Raw genomic sequence first — 16,085 nt, 5'->3', positions numbered from 1 at the left:
CTTGTTCTCTTGGTAAGATAGCACTTACCAAAATCTAATTTGAGAGAATATTTACAGAGACTATTCAGTCCATCCACATTAAATTCTTTGTAATGGGAGCCTAAGTGGCACCTGGAGTTTCCTGCTTGGCCCTCTTGGTGGCTGCTGCACTCATAACACACACCACCATTTGACACACTCCTTAGCAATGTGGATTCCCAGCTATAGCAAAGATAAATGTAACACAGTAATAAAAATTTAGTGGCCTATCTGAAAATTCATAGGACACCAGGGTGGCATGACACATCAGCTGGGAATCATAATTTTGGTCTCTATAATGTATCCTCCCACTGGGCTGCTCCTCAGGGCTGTATACTGGACCAAATAACACAAGGAATTTCACTCACATCTCATGTTCAAATCCCATACACAGGGCATCTGTCTCTCAGAGTAAATAAATAAAATCTTAAAAAAAAAAAAAATCTTAAAAAAAAAAACAAAAACAAAAACCAAAAAACAAATTCCATACACAACCATCACCACACTCCTGGCCCCACCACAAATAGCTTTATCAACTATTCACTTTCTGTGTGGCCCAGTAGCAAGGAATTTCATAAGAAACACCTCTAGGAAGCTGGCTCCTTTTTTTAAGTTATCAAGATGATCATTCTTTACTCTGCATGATATCCTCTCTTTGAGACCCATGAGAAAATTCTCTCTTTGGTCTCAATACTAGGAAAAGTTGTTTCTTCAGTTATTTTCATGTCATAATGTATTTACATCATGAACACTATCTCAAAATCATTATGGAACAAGATGGAGTAAAATTAACAAACCATTCTTTTTGGTAAACATTTAGTCTGCTGGCAACTTTTTACTATTATAATATTAAGATAAAAATCTTGGGGCACCTGAGTGGCTCAGTCAATTAAGTGTCTCCCTTTGGCTCAGGTCATGATCCCAGGTTCTTAGGATGGAGCCCAGCTCAGCAGGAAGTCTACTTATCCCTCTCCCACTGCCTCAACAACCCCCAACCCGCTCATGCTCTCTTACTCGCTCTCTCAAATAAATAAAATTAAAAAAAAAAAGATATAACAATTTTAAGTCAATTTTTTAAAAAAGATTTATTCATTTATTCATGAGAGACAGAGAAAGTAGAGACATAGGTAGAGGGAGAAGCAGGCTCCCGACGGGGAGCCTGATGTGGAACTTGATCTCAGGACCCAGGGAACCAACCTGAGCCAAAGGCAGATGCTTAACCACTGAGCCACCCAGGTGCCCCAAGTCGATTTTTGTCTTAATACAATTTTGACTTTTTTTCTTAAGATATCCAACATATTTCTTGTTAAGGTGGCTATTTATTAATAGGATCCTTTTATCCCATTAATTTTTCTAACCAGTTTTGCTATATAGAGGAAACTTTTTCACTTGTGTACCTATGATGTGTTCAATTGATTTTAATAGATTTTCAGGTTTCTTTTTGCGGGGGGGGGGGGGTTCTATAATCTCAATAATAATTAGAGCCTCTTTCTCAAAATGGTAATCCTTCTCTCATTTTACCTCATTAGCTAGAACTTCCAGAATTACATGAAATAATAATAGAGTTGCCATACTTGTTTTGTTCCATTAGAAAATGCTTCCAGTGTATCATCTTTGAAATAATGCTAATTGAAATATTCTTTTTATGTTAATAAAGCATTCTAACTTTCAGAGTTTTTTTTTTTGAAAATCAGGGATATGCTTTGAATTCTGATTTTCTCTATATATTGAGTTTTATTATTTTTCTTATCTGACAGACTAATGAGAGATAGCACATGTTTCTAATTTTAAACCATCCTTTTATTCCTAGGATAGGCTCTATTTGGTTGTGGCAGATTGTTCTTCAAATGTTTTTCAAATTCTACTGAATTTGATTGCTCATATCTAATTTTAGATGAGATATTATTGCACATTCATATAACATTTATAAGCCCCATGCTAGGCACTGGAATATAGAGATAAAAATGAAATGGTGAGGTGGTGAAACTATTCTGTATGATATTGTAATGGTAGGTAGATATGTGACATTAGGCATTTGTCAAAATCCACAGAATCAACAACACAGTGATCCTTGATGTAAATTATGAACTTCAGTTAATAATAACGTATTAAGAGGATCCCTGGGTGGCTCGGTGGATTAGCGTCTGCCTTTGGCCCAGGGCGTGATCCTGGAGTCCCGGGGTTGAGTCCCTGCGTGGGGCTCCCTACATGGAGCCTGCTTCTGCCTCTGCCTCTGTCTCTGCCTCTCTCTCTCTCTGTCTCCCATGAATAAATAAATAAAATCTTTAAAATAATAATAATAATAATAATAATAATAATAATGTATTAATATTGGCTCACCTATTATAACAAATGTACCACACTAATGCAAGATGCTAGTAATAGAAGAAATGACATGCAAGCAAGAGAAAGTATATGGGAATTCTTCATATTATCTGCTCACTTTCTCTGTAAACCAGAAACCATTCTAAAAAATAATGTTTTTTTTTTTCATTTTAAATCTTTTTTTTTTTTTAACATTTTATTTAAGTAATCTCCATGCTCAATGCAGGGCTCGAATTCACATGCCCAAGATCAAGTCGGTTGCTCTACCAATTGAGCCAGCCAGGTGCCCCTAAAAAAAAAAGCCTATTAATAATAAGAATGGGGAGAAAAGTGACTGAAACAAATAAAAAACTGGAGATCAAATTGAAACAAATGAGTGTGCCATGTAAGTGACAGACTATTTTATTTATTTTTTTTTTTATTTTTTTTTTTTTTAAAGATTTTTAATTTATTTATTCATGAGAGAGAGAGAGAGAGAGAGAGAGAGGCAGAGACACAGGCAGAGGGAGAAGCAGGCTCCATGCACCGGGAGCCTGACGTGGGATTCGATCCCGGGTCTCCAGGATCGCGCCCTGGGCCAAAGGCAGGCGCTAAACCGCTGCGCCACCCAGGGATCCCAGTGACAGACTATTTTAAAACACATTACAAATGATAGTATCTGTTTCTTTGACAAATAGTGATATCCAAACACTATAGGATTCTATAGGACTCTGGTTGCCATCAAGGTCTTTCTGTGATCTTATCACCTCTGATTCCAATACCCCTGATCTTTTAAGGTCAAGTTCCTCCTGCCTTAATGCTTAATCCAGAAAAAAAGAATGCTTCAACATATGAAAATGCAGACAGCCTCACCCAGGAAGACTCTCCTCAGCCCTGCCTGAGAAATGGCCGTTTACCTGAACTCTTGCAAATACTTACAGTACTTACTTATATATTTACTCTAGTAAATATGTACAAATGAGAGCTTCTTTTCCAAATTTGGCATCTAAATAAAAGAGAGACTGCATCTGAGTATAAATTGAAGGCCATGGATCATGGCTAAAGTGCCCTGCAGTTCAGACAAGTAGCCTGGAGCCAGATAATTGAAGCATTACAAGACAGCAAGATAATACAGGTTTATAAACAGATAAGACACAAGTCAATTTTCATTACGAAGATTTTTTTCCTTTTTTAAACAAAATATTTCAGATAAAAAAGAATATAGTAAACACTCTTATATCCACTACCTAGATTTAGCAGATATAAACACTGCCACATTTGCTTCTCATTTCAGTATTAAGGACAAAACTGAAAAGATACCAACAAAAATCATCACTATTCCCATTTCCTTTCCTTTTTTACCAAGAGGTGAACTCTAATCTGAAGTTGGTGTCTCTCATTCAAATCAGTATTGGTAAGTGTGTATCTATAATCAATATGTAGTAGTCTTAGGTATATTTTTTAAGATTTTATTTATCTATCCGAGAGAGAGAGAGAGAGAGGCAGAGACACAGGCAGAGGGAGAAGCAGGCTCCATGCAGGGAGCCCAATGCGGGACTCAATCCGGGGACTCCAGAATCACGCCCTTGGCCAAAGGCAGGCGCTAAACCACTGAGCCACCCAGGGATCCCCCAGTCTTACGTATTTTTAATGTACCTTAAGGATATACCATGCACATCATCTTACAACTGGCTTTTCCATTCAGCATTATCATTCTAAGGTTTTCCATGTTTAAATGTGGGTATCTGGTTTATTCATTTTAAAATTTTCATAGTATTTTTTTTCAAATTTTATTTATTTGAGACACAGAGAGAGAGAGAGAGAACATGAGTGGCAGGAGAGGGGCAGAAGGAGAGGAAGAGCAAGAAGCAGGCTCCCCATTCAGTAGGGAGTCTGATGCAGGGCTTGATCCTAGGACCTCAGGATCATGACCTGAGCAGAAGGCAGATGTTCAACCAACTAAGGTACCCAGGTGCCCCCTTCGTAGTATTCAGTTACATGACTAAAACAGTTTATTTTTTCATTGCTTTTTTATGTACGTTTATAATTTTTTACTATGAAAAAAATGCTGTAATAAATATTCTCTACAAGTTATCTTGTGAAAAAAAGAAGAAAAGGAAAATAAAAAATAAATGAAATGAAATGGTCTTGTCCTCAAGTCTTGAGGCATGATGGACCTCTTTTCAACAGTGACTATGGAATATAAGTTTGTAACAGAGCTTTCTGCAAATGACATTCAGTGTAGGGAAGGATGGCCTAAGTGAATGTTATCAATTTGTGGTTTTGAAATCAAGTTATGGGTTGAAGAAAAGAAATATTAACTGGAAGAGAAGATAAAATATCAAAGTGTACATAATATGGAAAACTTATGAAATTATTTCTTAGGATTTCAAGTAATCGCTACACCCAACATGGGCCTTGAACTCACAACCTTGAGATCAAGTAGTATGTTCCACCAACTGAACCAGCCAGGAGCCCCTATTTTATGAAACTTCTGCTTCAGTTTTATACAAATACATATAAGAAATTATATACTAGGTTCAATATAAAATTTTTTAATGTGGCTCCTCATGAAAAAAAATGGATAAACACTGGCCAAAAGTATACCCAGAATTTAGGGAAGAATTCACAGGAGTAATGTTTGAACTGGAGACAACAAAGAACATGTCTGACCTCATGGACAACTCTGAAATGGGACTTACTACATACTAATGAACAATGGACAATATGTACTTGACATGGGAGTCAGGAGGCAGAACAGGAGCAGAGGAAGGACACTAAGACAGGAACCAGTAATAGCTAAAGCATAGAGATGGGACAGTGATGTTGGTTTAGGAAATGCTGAATATACCACTTAGCTTCTTAGAAGGGGAGGAGGAGGCAGGGCCAGAAAAGCAGATGCAGTCAGATGAGGAAGGCAGTGAATCTTACACCAAGGGGCTTCAGGCTACTTTACCTGTGGTCTGAGGTAGTATTTTTCTCCCAAACTGCAGATCAAGAAGCAAGAACTCACATTACTGAGACATACCAGAATTTTTTTTTTTTTAATGAAGTAGAATAGAGTCGGAGGGCACCATACATAAGGATGGGCAGTGTTTTGTGAAACTTTTGTTTCAGTATAATTGAAACTATATTTCTAGGGTACCTGGGTGGCTTTGTTGATTAAGGTCCAACGCTTGGTCTAGGCTCAGGTCAGGATCTCAGAGTCCTGGGACTCCATACTCAGCAGGGAGTTTGCTCATGGTTTCTCTCTCCCTCTCCCTCTGCCCCTCACTCTCCTCTCATGTGCATGCATGCTTTCTCTAAAATAAATAAATAATTTTTTTTAAAAAAGGGAACTATATTTCTATCTATTATTCTGATTTTTTTTTTAAGTAATCTCTACACCCCACATGGGGCTCAAACTCACAGACCCCAAATCAAGAGTCACATGCTCTATCACCTGAAACAGCACCATTAGTCTGGGTTTTGATGTAAAAAGCATGCCTTTCTTTCTTTTTTGTATATTTTTTAAATTGGAGTTCGATTTGCCAACATATAGCATAACACCCAGTGCTCATCCCGTCAAGTGCCCCCCTCCTCAGTGCCTGTCACCCAGTCACCCATCCCCCCGCCCACCTCCCCTTCCACTACCCCTTGTTCGTTTCCCAGAGTCAGGAGTCTCTCATGTTCAGTCACCCTCTCTGATATTTCCCACTCATTTTCTCTCCTTTCCCCTTTAATCCTTTTCACTATTATAAAAAGCATTTCTTACTGAGGACTGTGATTTTAAAAAAAAGTTTGAAAGCTACTGGACAGAAGGAAGTCACAGAAGGCTTATAACCAGGGAAAGAAATGACACTAATGAAAAGGCTGCCATTAACCTCCTAGATGACAAAGCAATTCTGAACCACTTAGAGGCAATTCACCCTTCAAGGAGTTCCCACTATCTTTTTGTTCTACATGAGGGGCTATCTTTGCAAATGGCTTCCTGAAGGCATCAAAGTATACAGTACCAAGAAATACACTAGCAATCTCAGTTTCTCCCTGGGCATTTTCTTCCTTTAATATTTTTCTTTTTGAGGGAAAGGTGTCTAAAGAGGAAGAAGGAGGAAAATGAACTAAGTATAACATATTATTGTCTCACAAGGATTTCAAAAGTACCTTCAAGGAAAAAAAAATTTTTAAAGTAAGCTATCTCCGATGTGGGGTTCAAACTCATGATCTTGAGATTAAGAGTCGTGTTCTCTACTAACTGAGCCAGCCAGCCAGCCTGAAAAAATATTTTACTTTTCAAGATTTTAATTAAACTTTTTATTTTGGCAGCCCCGGTGGCGTAGCGGTTTAGCGCCACCTGCAGCCCGGGGCGTGATCCTGGAGACCCTGGATCAAGTCCCACGTCGGGCTCTCTGTATGACGCCTGCTTCTCCCTCTGCCTGTGTCTCTGCCTCTCTCTCTATCTCTATGAATAAATAAATAAAATCTTTTTAAAAAAATAAACTTTTTATTTTAAGATCATTGTAGATTCATGTGCAGTTGTAAGAAACAACACAGAGATCCCATGTACCCTTTAACCAGTGTCGGTTACCAGTAACCACACTTTAACCAGTAATTGCATAGCTACAACACAGTGTGTCACAAGCAGGAAGCTGACAATGACACAATCCATGATCTTACTCAATTTCCCAAGTTTACATGTACTTAGTTAGGCATGTGTGCCTATATGGATTCAGTTCTATGCAATGTTAACACATGTAGAGACATGTATAATCACCACCACAGTCAAGACAGAACAGTTCCATCACAAGGATCCCTGGTATTGTCCTCTAAGAAGCCTTTTATTTTATTTTAAAGATTTTTTTTAAAGATTATTTATTTATTTATTGAGAGAGAGAGAGAGAGAGAGAGAGAGAGAGAGAAGCAGAGACACGCAGAGGGAGAAGCAGGCTCCATGCAGGGGGCCTGACGTGGAACTCGGTCCCGGGTCTCCAGGATCACACCCTGGGCTGAAGGCAGTGCTAAACCGCTGAGCCACCGGGGCTGCCCTAAAGATTTTAAGTATTCTCTACATCCAATGTGGGATTCGAACTTACAATCTCAAGATCAAGAGTCACATGTTCTACCCACTGAGCCCCTAAATTCAACTCTATTATCACAGAAGTCTTAAAGTTCTTTACCCAGAACCTAAGGCCAGAACTAGGTTCCTGAGGCCAACTCAAGAGTCCAGTGAATCCGTCTACCCACATTGTAAGAAACACTTCAGTGACACATTTATTCTTGGTATACCTGATACTTAAATGATAAATATGACTATGTAGAAAAACTGTAAAAGTATATATAAAATTTAAAAAAGAACACAAAATAGTATAAGTATTATGATCACATATCTGCTAAAAATCTGTATCTAAGAGTGTGCCTCGGTGGCTCAGTTGATTGAATGTCTGACTCTTTGATTTCAGCTCAGGTCACGATCTCAGGGTCCTGGGATCAGACCCATGTGGGGCTCTACTCCAAGCTGGGAGTCTGCTTGAGAATACTCTCTCCTCTCCCTCTGCCCGTCTCCTCCATTTGCCCACACTCTCTCTCAAATAAATAAATAAATCTCTTTAAAAATCTATCATATACATGAATAGTTTGGGAGCAATGGTGCCCATGCAGAAATTTAAAATAGGCAACAGATTTAGAGTGATGGGCCACACTGTTTTTCCTTTTGTGTGTTTAAAGTACATGTAAGTAGTTAAACAATCGGACTAGGTTCCTGGGGTTGCAGGATGATACCAGAGAGGACTGAGCGTATAGATATAATGCTCTTAAAAAAAAAAAAAAAATGCTCAGAGTATTTCTTGCATCTGACAGTTCCTACAGGTCTGGATGGCCAGATAGAGACAGACCTTTCTCCTTTGCCTCCCTGTACACAGGCTGAATAAGGGAAAGTTCAAGGGAAGGGTTGAGAAGGGATACAGAGGTAGGGTGATCAATCTTCTGGTCTATCCAGGATTGAGGGTTTTTCCAGAATGTGGAACTTTCTGTGCTAATACCAGAAAAGTCCCAGGCAAACTGGGACAAGTTGGTCATCTTTTCTGGAAGGTTTCTATCTGTGCTTCCTTGTAGCTTGAAGCAGCTAAGTAAGCCTTTTTGTGGTTGAGGACCCAGAACATGGGGGTAAGGAGTGTGGGGGGATGATTTAGAAGAGAATAAGGTGACCATGACACTTTCTGAACACCTGAGCATCCATCTTCCTTTGGCCTAAAAAGAAGTTGCCACAGCTGAGTTATACAACCGGATTTCTGAGTCTCACAAAAATGTAATGGAAAGTAATTCTGGCAGATACACATATTTTAAAGACTAGGCTCAAACAGGTTACAGAGGGAAAAAAAGAAGAAAAGATTACCTGTCAAATAAGAGAAAAGCATTTAACCTCAAAGAGTGGGTGGAATACCAATGCACTGAGCAATTTTATAAATTGGGCACTTCAGCTTTTAAAGAAGAACAATACTTCTTATAATTTCTAAATTGAGTTACTTGTCCATCCATGAAAAAAATGTGACTTGTGTTCATTTTTCTTCGAGCTGGTTAAAATGAAAGACAGCTGTCCTAGCACATCCCACACAGTCATCCATCAGTGAGAGGTGCACAGAAGACCAGAACAGAGGTGTGTGCACCCAGAAGCAACTTGCAATCCTATATGGTTGGAGCCCATTCACCCTTCAATGGCTTAATATGTGCACGGCTCTCTGCTAGGCACAGGTAGGCACAATTTTTACTCTTAAGAAATCATAGGCTTGGGGTGCCTGGGTGGCTCAGTGGGCCATCTGCCTTTGGCTTTCTTGCATCTGACAGTTCCTACAGGTCTGGATGGCCAGACAGAGACAGACCTTTCTCCTTTGCCTCCCTGTATGCAGGCTGAATAAGGGAAAGTTCAAGGGAAGGGTTGAGAAAGGTTCAAGGGAAGGGTTGAAAAGCATCTGCCTTTGGCTCAAGTCATGATCCCAGGGTCCTAGGATGGAGCCCCACATCAGGTTCCTTGCTCAGTGGTGGGCCTCCTTCTCCCTCTCCCTTTGATCCTACCCCTCTTCTCATGCTTGCTCTCTCTCCCTAATATATACATAAAATCTTAAAAAAAAAAAAAAAACCCTCATAAACTCAAATCAAGGCACAAATGGGTCTCTTAATTTTAAGAGACTCACAGTCTCAAAACAAAGAGATAAACAAAGGGTTTTTTTTTTTTTTTAAGATTTTATTTATTCATGATAGACATAGGGGGAGAGAGAGAGAGAGAGAGAGAGAGAAAGAGACACAGGCAGAGGGAGAAGCAGGCTCCATGCAGGGAGCCCAACGTGGGACTCCATCCTGGGACCCCAGGACCATGCCCTGGGCCAAAGGCAGGCGCTGAACTGCTGAGCCACCCAGGGATCCCCTAAACTAAGGGTTCTAATACCATTTACTCACCACCTTAATAGAGTCAGCAAAATTCTATGGGACGCCAGGTGGAGTAGCCATGTTCTTCATGTATAAACGTGACCATTGGACCTTATTCCATCTGTTCTCACCTCTCTCCTGAATGCTTATCTCTGACTACTGCTGGACCCTCCTCAACATGTAAGTCTCTTCTGTCCTCAACAGTGTCCTCAAAAAAACCTTGCCTTGGTGCTGAGTTTTTCTTAGTGTTGCCAACTTGGCAAATAAAAATAAAAACTGCCCACTTAAATCTGGAAATCAGATGAACAATAGATTTTTTTCTTTAAGAATGTCCTATGGGGCAGCCCCAGTGGCTTAGCAGTTTAGTGCCGCCTTCAGCCCAGGGTGTGATCCTGGAGACCCAGGATCGAGTCCCAGCATGGAACCTGCTTCTCCCTCTGCCTGTCTCTCTCTCTCTCTCAATCTCTGTATCTCTAATAAATAAATAAATACATAAATAAATCTTTTTTTTTTTTAGATTTTATTTATTTATTAATGTGAGACACACACGGAGGGGGAGACAGAGAGACAGAGAGACAGAGAGACAGGCAGAGGGAGAAGCAGGCTCCATGCAGGGAGCCTGATGTGGGACTCGATCCTGGGTCTCCAGGACCACCCACCAGGCTGCAGGCGGCGCTAAACCATTGCGCCACGGGGGCTGCCCTAAATAAATAAATTTAAAAAAAAAAAAAAAAGAATGTCCTATGTACTATCTGTGACATATGCTAAAAAATTATTTATTGCACATTCAGAAAACTAAGAACAGAAAGGAACTTCCTTAACATGATAAGGGTATTCATGCGAAACCCACAGCTAATATATTCAATGGTGAAAGACTGAAAGAATCCTCCAGAAGATCAGGAACAAGAGAAGGATGCCCACTTTTACCACTTCTATTCAATTTCATATAAGCAGCTCAAGCCAGAGAAAGTAGGCAAGAAAAAGAAATAAAAAGGTCTCCAAAGCAGAAAGAAAGAAGGAAAACTACCTTTATCCACAGATTATATGATCCTGTATATAGAAAATTCTAAAGAATCAACACATACACAAAAACTCTTATAGCTCGTAAAAGAATTAGGCAAAAATGCAGGACAAATCATTCATATTTCTAACCACTTGTAACAAGCAATTCATAGAGATGTTAAAACAGGGGTGCCTGGGTGGTTCAGTTGGTTAAGTGTCTGTCTTTAGCTCAGGTCATGATCCCACGGTCCTAGGACCGAGCCCCACATCTGGTTGCCTGTTTAGTGGGGAGCTTGCTTCTCCCTTGCCCTCTGCCTGCTGCTCTTGCCTGTGTTCTCTCTCACTCTCTCTTCCCCAGTCAAATAAATAAAATCTTAAAAAAATAAAAGAAAAAAAGTGAAAATAAAACTTCCATTTATAGTAGCATTAAAAATAAAAATACTGGGATGCCTGGGTGGCTCAGTAGTTGAGTGTCTGCCTTAGGCCCAGGGTGTGATCCTGAAGTCCTGGGACTGAGTCCCACATCGGACTCCCTGCAGGGAGCCTGCCTCTCTCTCTCTCTCTCTCTCTCTCATGAATAAGTAAATAAAATCTTAAAAAAAAAAAAATACTAAGGAATAAATGTAACTATGGGAGAGCAAGAATTATACACCGAAAACTATAAAATGCTGCTGAAGGGGATCCCTGGGTGGCTCAGCAGTTTAGCACCTGCCTTTGGCACAGGGTGTAATCCTGGAGTCCCCGGATCGAGTCCCACATCGGGCTCCTTGCATGGAGCCTGCTTCTCCCTCTGACTGTGTCTCTGCCTCTCTCTCTCTGTGTCTCTCATGAATAAATAAATTAAATCTTTAAAATAAAATAAAATGCTGCTGAAAGAAATTAAAAAAGACCTAAATAAATAGAAAGACATCTCCTGTTCATGGATTAAAGACTCAGTATTGTTAAGATTGAAAGATGCTAAGGGTGCCGGGTTGGTGCAGTGAATAGAGCATGCAACTCTTGATCACAGGGTCATGAGTTCAAGCGCCACACTGGGTGTGGAGTCTACTTAAAAAGAGAGACGGAGGGATCCCTGGGTGGCGCAGCGGTTTAGCGCCTGCCTTTGGCCCAGGGCGCGATCCTGGAGAGCCGGGATCGAGTCCCACGTCGGGCTCCCGGTGCATGGAGCCTGCTTCTCCTTCTGCCTATGTCTCTGCCTCTCTCTCTCTCTCTCTCTCTCTGTGACTATCATAAATAAATAAAAATTAAAAAAAAAACATTAAAAAAAAGAGAGACGGAGAAAGAAAAGAAAGATACTAAGCACTATTAGTCATCAGGGAAATATGAATCAAAACCACAATGAGATACCACTTCACACTCACTAGAACAACTATTTAAAACACACACACACACACACAAAGTGTTAGCAAAGATGTGGAGAAAGTGGAACCCTAATACATTGCTGTTAGAAATGTAAAATGTTATTGCCACTGTGGAAAAGCCTGGCAGTTCTTCAGTAGGTTAAATATCAAATTAACATATAACCCAACAATTTCATTTGTAGGTATATATCCAGAGTACTAGAAACAGGCATTCAAAAAAATATGCCACATCAATGCTCATAACAGCACCAGTCACAATAGTCAAAAAAGTGGAAAAATGCAGTGTCAATCAACTGATGAATGGATAAACAAGATAGGGTATGTCCAAACAGTGGACTATTATTCAGCTATACGTAATGATGTACTGGCACATGCATAACATGGGTGAATCTTAGTAACATTATACTAAGTGTAAGAAGCCACATACTGTAGGATTCCACTTTTTGGAAATATCTAGAATAGGTAAATCCACAGAAATGGAAAGCAGATAGATAGTTGCCAGGGTCTGGGGAGAGGGGTACACGTGGAATCTTTGCTTAATGGGCATGGAGTTTTTTTGGGGGGTGAAAAAAATGTTCTTGAACTAGACAGTGCTGATTGGTTGCACATCATCAATGTACTGTCACTGAATTGCACACTTGAAAAGGCCAATTTTATCCGTATTTTACCACAAAACATTATTACTTATCTGAAATTCAAATTTTTTTTAAAGATTTTATTTATTCATGACAGACAGAGAGGCAGAGACACAGGCAGAAGGAGAAGCAGGCTTCACACAAAGAGCCCAATGTGGGACTCAATCCTGGGACTCCAGGATCACGCACTGAGCCGAAGGCAGGCCCTAAATGGCTGAGCCACCCAGGTGTCCCCAAAATTCAAATTTAACCAGGCATTCTGTATTTTTTTTTAATTTTTATTTATTTATGATAGTCAGAGAGAGGCAGAGACATAGGCAGAGGGAGAAGCAGGCTCCATGCACCAGGAGCGCGACGTGGGATTTGATCCCGGGTCTCCAGGATCGCACCCTGGGCCAAAGGCAGGCGCTAAACCACTGCGCCACCCAGGGATCCCCGGCATTCTGTATTATATTGGCAATCCTACTCCCACTCTGTATCCTGCTCAAGGTTTCCCTTCTCTTCAAAGGTTCTCAAGGAATTGCCCCAACATTTGCAACCCATTCCTTAATTCTCAATATTCAACAGGTGTGCAGTCTGGTTTTTGCTCTGACAATCCAATTCAAACTGCTATTGTTAATGTCATCAGTGATGACCAAGTTGGAGATTTTTGGTTCTTGCCCTCACTGCTCTCTCCCTAGCAACTGACATGGTGCAAATCCTCTCCTTTCCTATTGGCTTCTGTGCAATGAAAGGTTAACTCGGCAGGTTTGGGGCGGCGGGGGGGGGGTTCAAACCCTGCACATTCCCAAAAAACTGGTCCTTTACTAGCTCCTTGGAGATCATCTCTAAGCCCTTGGAACATCCTTCCTGTTAAGACTGTCTGCATACACCTGAGACCTTGAGCTACACCAGACAGCTTACACTACCAATGTGATTTATGGTGGGGGCTTGGGCATGTCAGTTGGACCTCTGAAGGGGGTGGGGACTGAATAACTAAGGCCAGCCACGTGGGCACTCCATGCCTACATGACTCCCCCCTCCCCCAATAAAAACCCTGCACAGGCTCAGGTGAGCTACCCTGATTAGTAATATGGATAAATGTTGGCAAATATCACCGTTGGGATGAAATTAAGACCTGCCCATGTGACCGCACTGGAAAAGGACAACTGAAAGCTTGTACCTGGTCTCTCCTAAACTCTACATTATGTGCCTTTTTCCTTTGCTGAGTTGAATCTGTATCCTTTCACTGTAATAAACCATAACTGTGAGTATAACAGCTTTTACAAGTTCTGTGAATCCTTTTTGTGAGGGTAGTTTGAGGACCCTTGACAAACTTGTGTTACCATTTTCCCTAAGTGTGGTTATTTCTTCTTTTTTTATCTTTACCACTGGGTCCCCTTCGCTTTGCTCTCCCTATAAATGCTGGTATTCTTTCTATTCTTGGTTATCTTTTCTTCCCTGATCCCCAAACTGCAATAACATCCTATCCACCTGTCCAGGCGATTTCACTCACTTGTGGTTCTGCCACCTGCCCAGATCCCCATCTGAGACCTCAGCCTGGCTATTTCTGCCTGGAAGCTCATCTTAGAGGTGACCAGGTGAGATTAACTAACCCTCTACCCAAACACCTTTCCTGCTTTGGTTCCAATTTTAGTTGCTGACTCCATATCAATGTGGTCAACACTAAAATCCCCATTCCCTAATCCAACCAATCAGCAAGTCTTGCCTTTCTCCTTCCAATCACCTCTGAAACTCAGACTTTCCATTCCCATAGTTCTGGCCCTCATTATGTCTCACCTGAGCTCTTACACTCATTTGTGAAATATTCTCCCTAATATATCTCATATACCCTTCCTCAATCTCATTCTATCCTTTTTACCTAACAGTTCTAAAACATGAATCTGCCCAATTATTCCTACTTAAGACTCCCTTAGAAGCACCCAGCCCCTATATACTTAGGCTCTTTAGTAACGCTGTTAACTGTGACCCAGATCTGCTCTACCTCTCTACCCCCACCCTCTGCCTTCTTTCCACCTCAACTCCCCAGCAATGCCTAACCAGTCTAAATTCCCAGACCATATTCACTAAACATTATCATTTCTGTGCTGCAACCCACTACGTGCACTGGAGATTAATTAGTTAACAAAACACAGTTAACTCAAAGGGCTATTGTTAATTCTTTTTTTTTTTAATTAAGATTTTATTTATTTATTCATGAGAGACAGAGAGAGGCAGAGACACAGGCAGAGGGAGAAGCAGGCTCCTTGCAGGAGCCCAATGTGGGACTCGATCCATGAACTGGGATCATGCCCTGAGCCAAAGGCAGACACTCCACTGCTGAGCCACCCCGGTGTCCCCAGAATAATTTCTGATACTGCTAAGTGCAGTGAGGAAAATGAAGCTGAAGATGACAGAGCATGATCAAAAGCCAACCAAGGTACTGTTTTGCCTGGGAAGGGAAGCGACCTTTGAGAGGAAATCTGAATAAGGGTGGGAGGGATCTTTTTTAAAATTCTCACCCCTAAATGTTTACAAAGGTTACTTGTATTAAGTTGCTTACACATATATAGGATCCATATACATAGGATCTCTTTATATATAACCTCTTTATGTTTATGGTGCTAATACAACCAAACCTGAAGCCCACTAGACTTCTTTTTTTTTTTTTTTTTTTTTTTTTTTTTTTTTAAATTAAGTTTTTTTTTATTTTTTTTATTTTTTTTATTTTATTTATTTATGATAGTCACATAGAGAGAGAGAGAGAGAGAGAGAGGCAGAGACATAGGCAGAGGGAGAAGCAGGCTCCATGCACCGGGAGCCTGACGTGGGATTCGATCCGGGGTCTCCAGGATCGCGCCCTGGGCCAAAGGCAGGCGCCAAACCGCTGCGCCACCCAGGGATCCCCCCACTAGACTTCTAATGGAAGGTAATGCATTTCCTTCTTGTTTGAACCACTTCTCATGAAAAACATTCCACCTGGTCATTGGATTTGGGAATCACTGACCCAACAGACATTCATTTAATTCCACTTTTCTACATCCAATTTTAGGGAAAAAATATTTGGAGGGAAAGGTAGGGGGAAGAATTTATGCAAGAGAAGTAGAAATGCAGTAGAGGGGGCTAGAGGACATTAAGCTCACTAATTTTTTTTTTTAATTTTTATTTATTTTATGATAGTCACACAGAGAGAGAGAGGCAGAGACACAGGCAGAGGGAGAAGCAGGCTCCATGCACCAGGAGCCCGATGTGGGATTCGATCCCGGGTCTCCAGGATCGCGCCCTGGGCCAAAGGCAGGCGCCAAACCGCTGCGCCACCCAGGGATCCCAAGCTCACTAATTCTGAAATGGCTCTTGAAAGCAGGAAGAACCATCAACTAAGGACAAC

General features: G+C 40.8%; 1 protein-coding gene across 5 annotated transcripts in view; it reads right to left on the bottom strand.

Moving 5' to 3' along the window:
• UBOX5 (U-box domain containing 5) overlaps positions 1 to 16,085 on the bottom strand; it is a 42,461-nt gene that overhangs the window by 13,697 nt on the left and 12,679 nt on the right. Inside the window, exon 2 of one of the 5 annotated variants that reach the window (XM_049100746.1) lies at positions 5,468 to 5,624. The exons of the other annotated variants lie outside the window; for them this stretch is intronic. The gene's annotated coding sequence lies outside the window, so the exon portion shown is untranslated. The remainder of the gene's footprint in view (positions 1 to 5,467; positions 5,625 to 16,085) is intronic. 5 annotated transcript variants of the gene reach the window in all.

Source organism: Canis lupus, chromosome 24 (assembly GCF_003254725.2).
Source record: "Canis lupus dingo isolate Sandy chromosome 24, ASM325472v2, whole genome shotgun sequence".
Lineage (NCBI taxonomy): Eukaryota > Metazoa > Chordata > Mammalia > Carnivora > Canidae > Canis > Canis lupus.
Note: the sequence above shows the minus strand (reverse complement) of the source record. Positions and strands in the feature narration are given on the sequence as shown.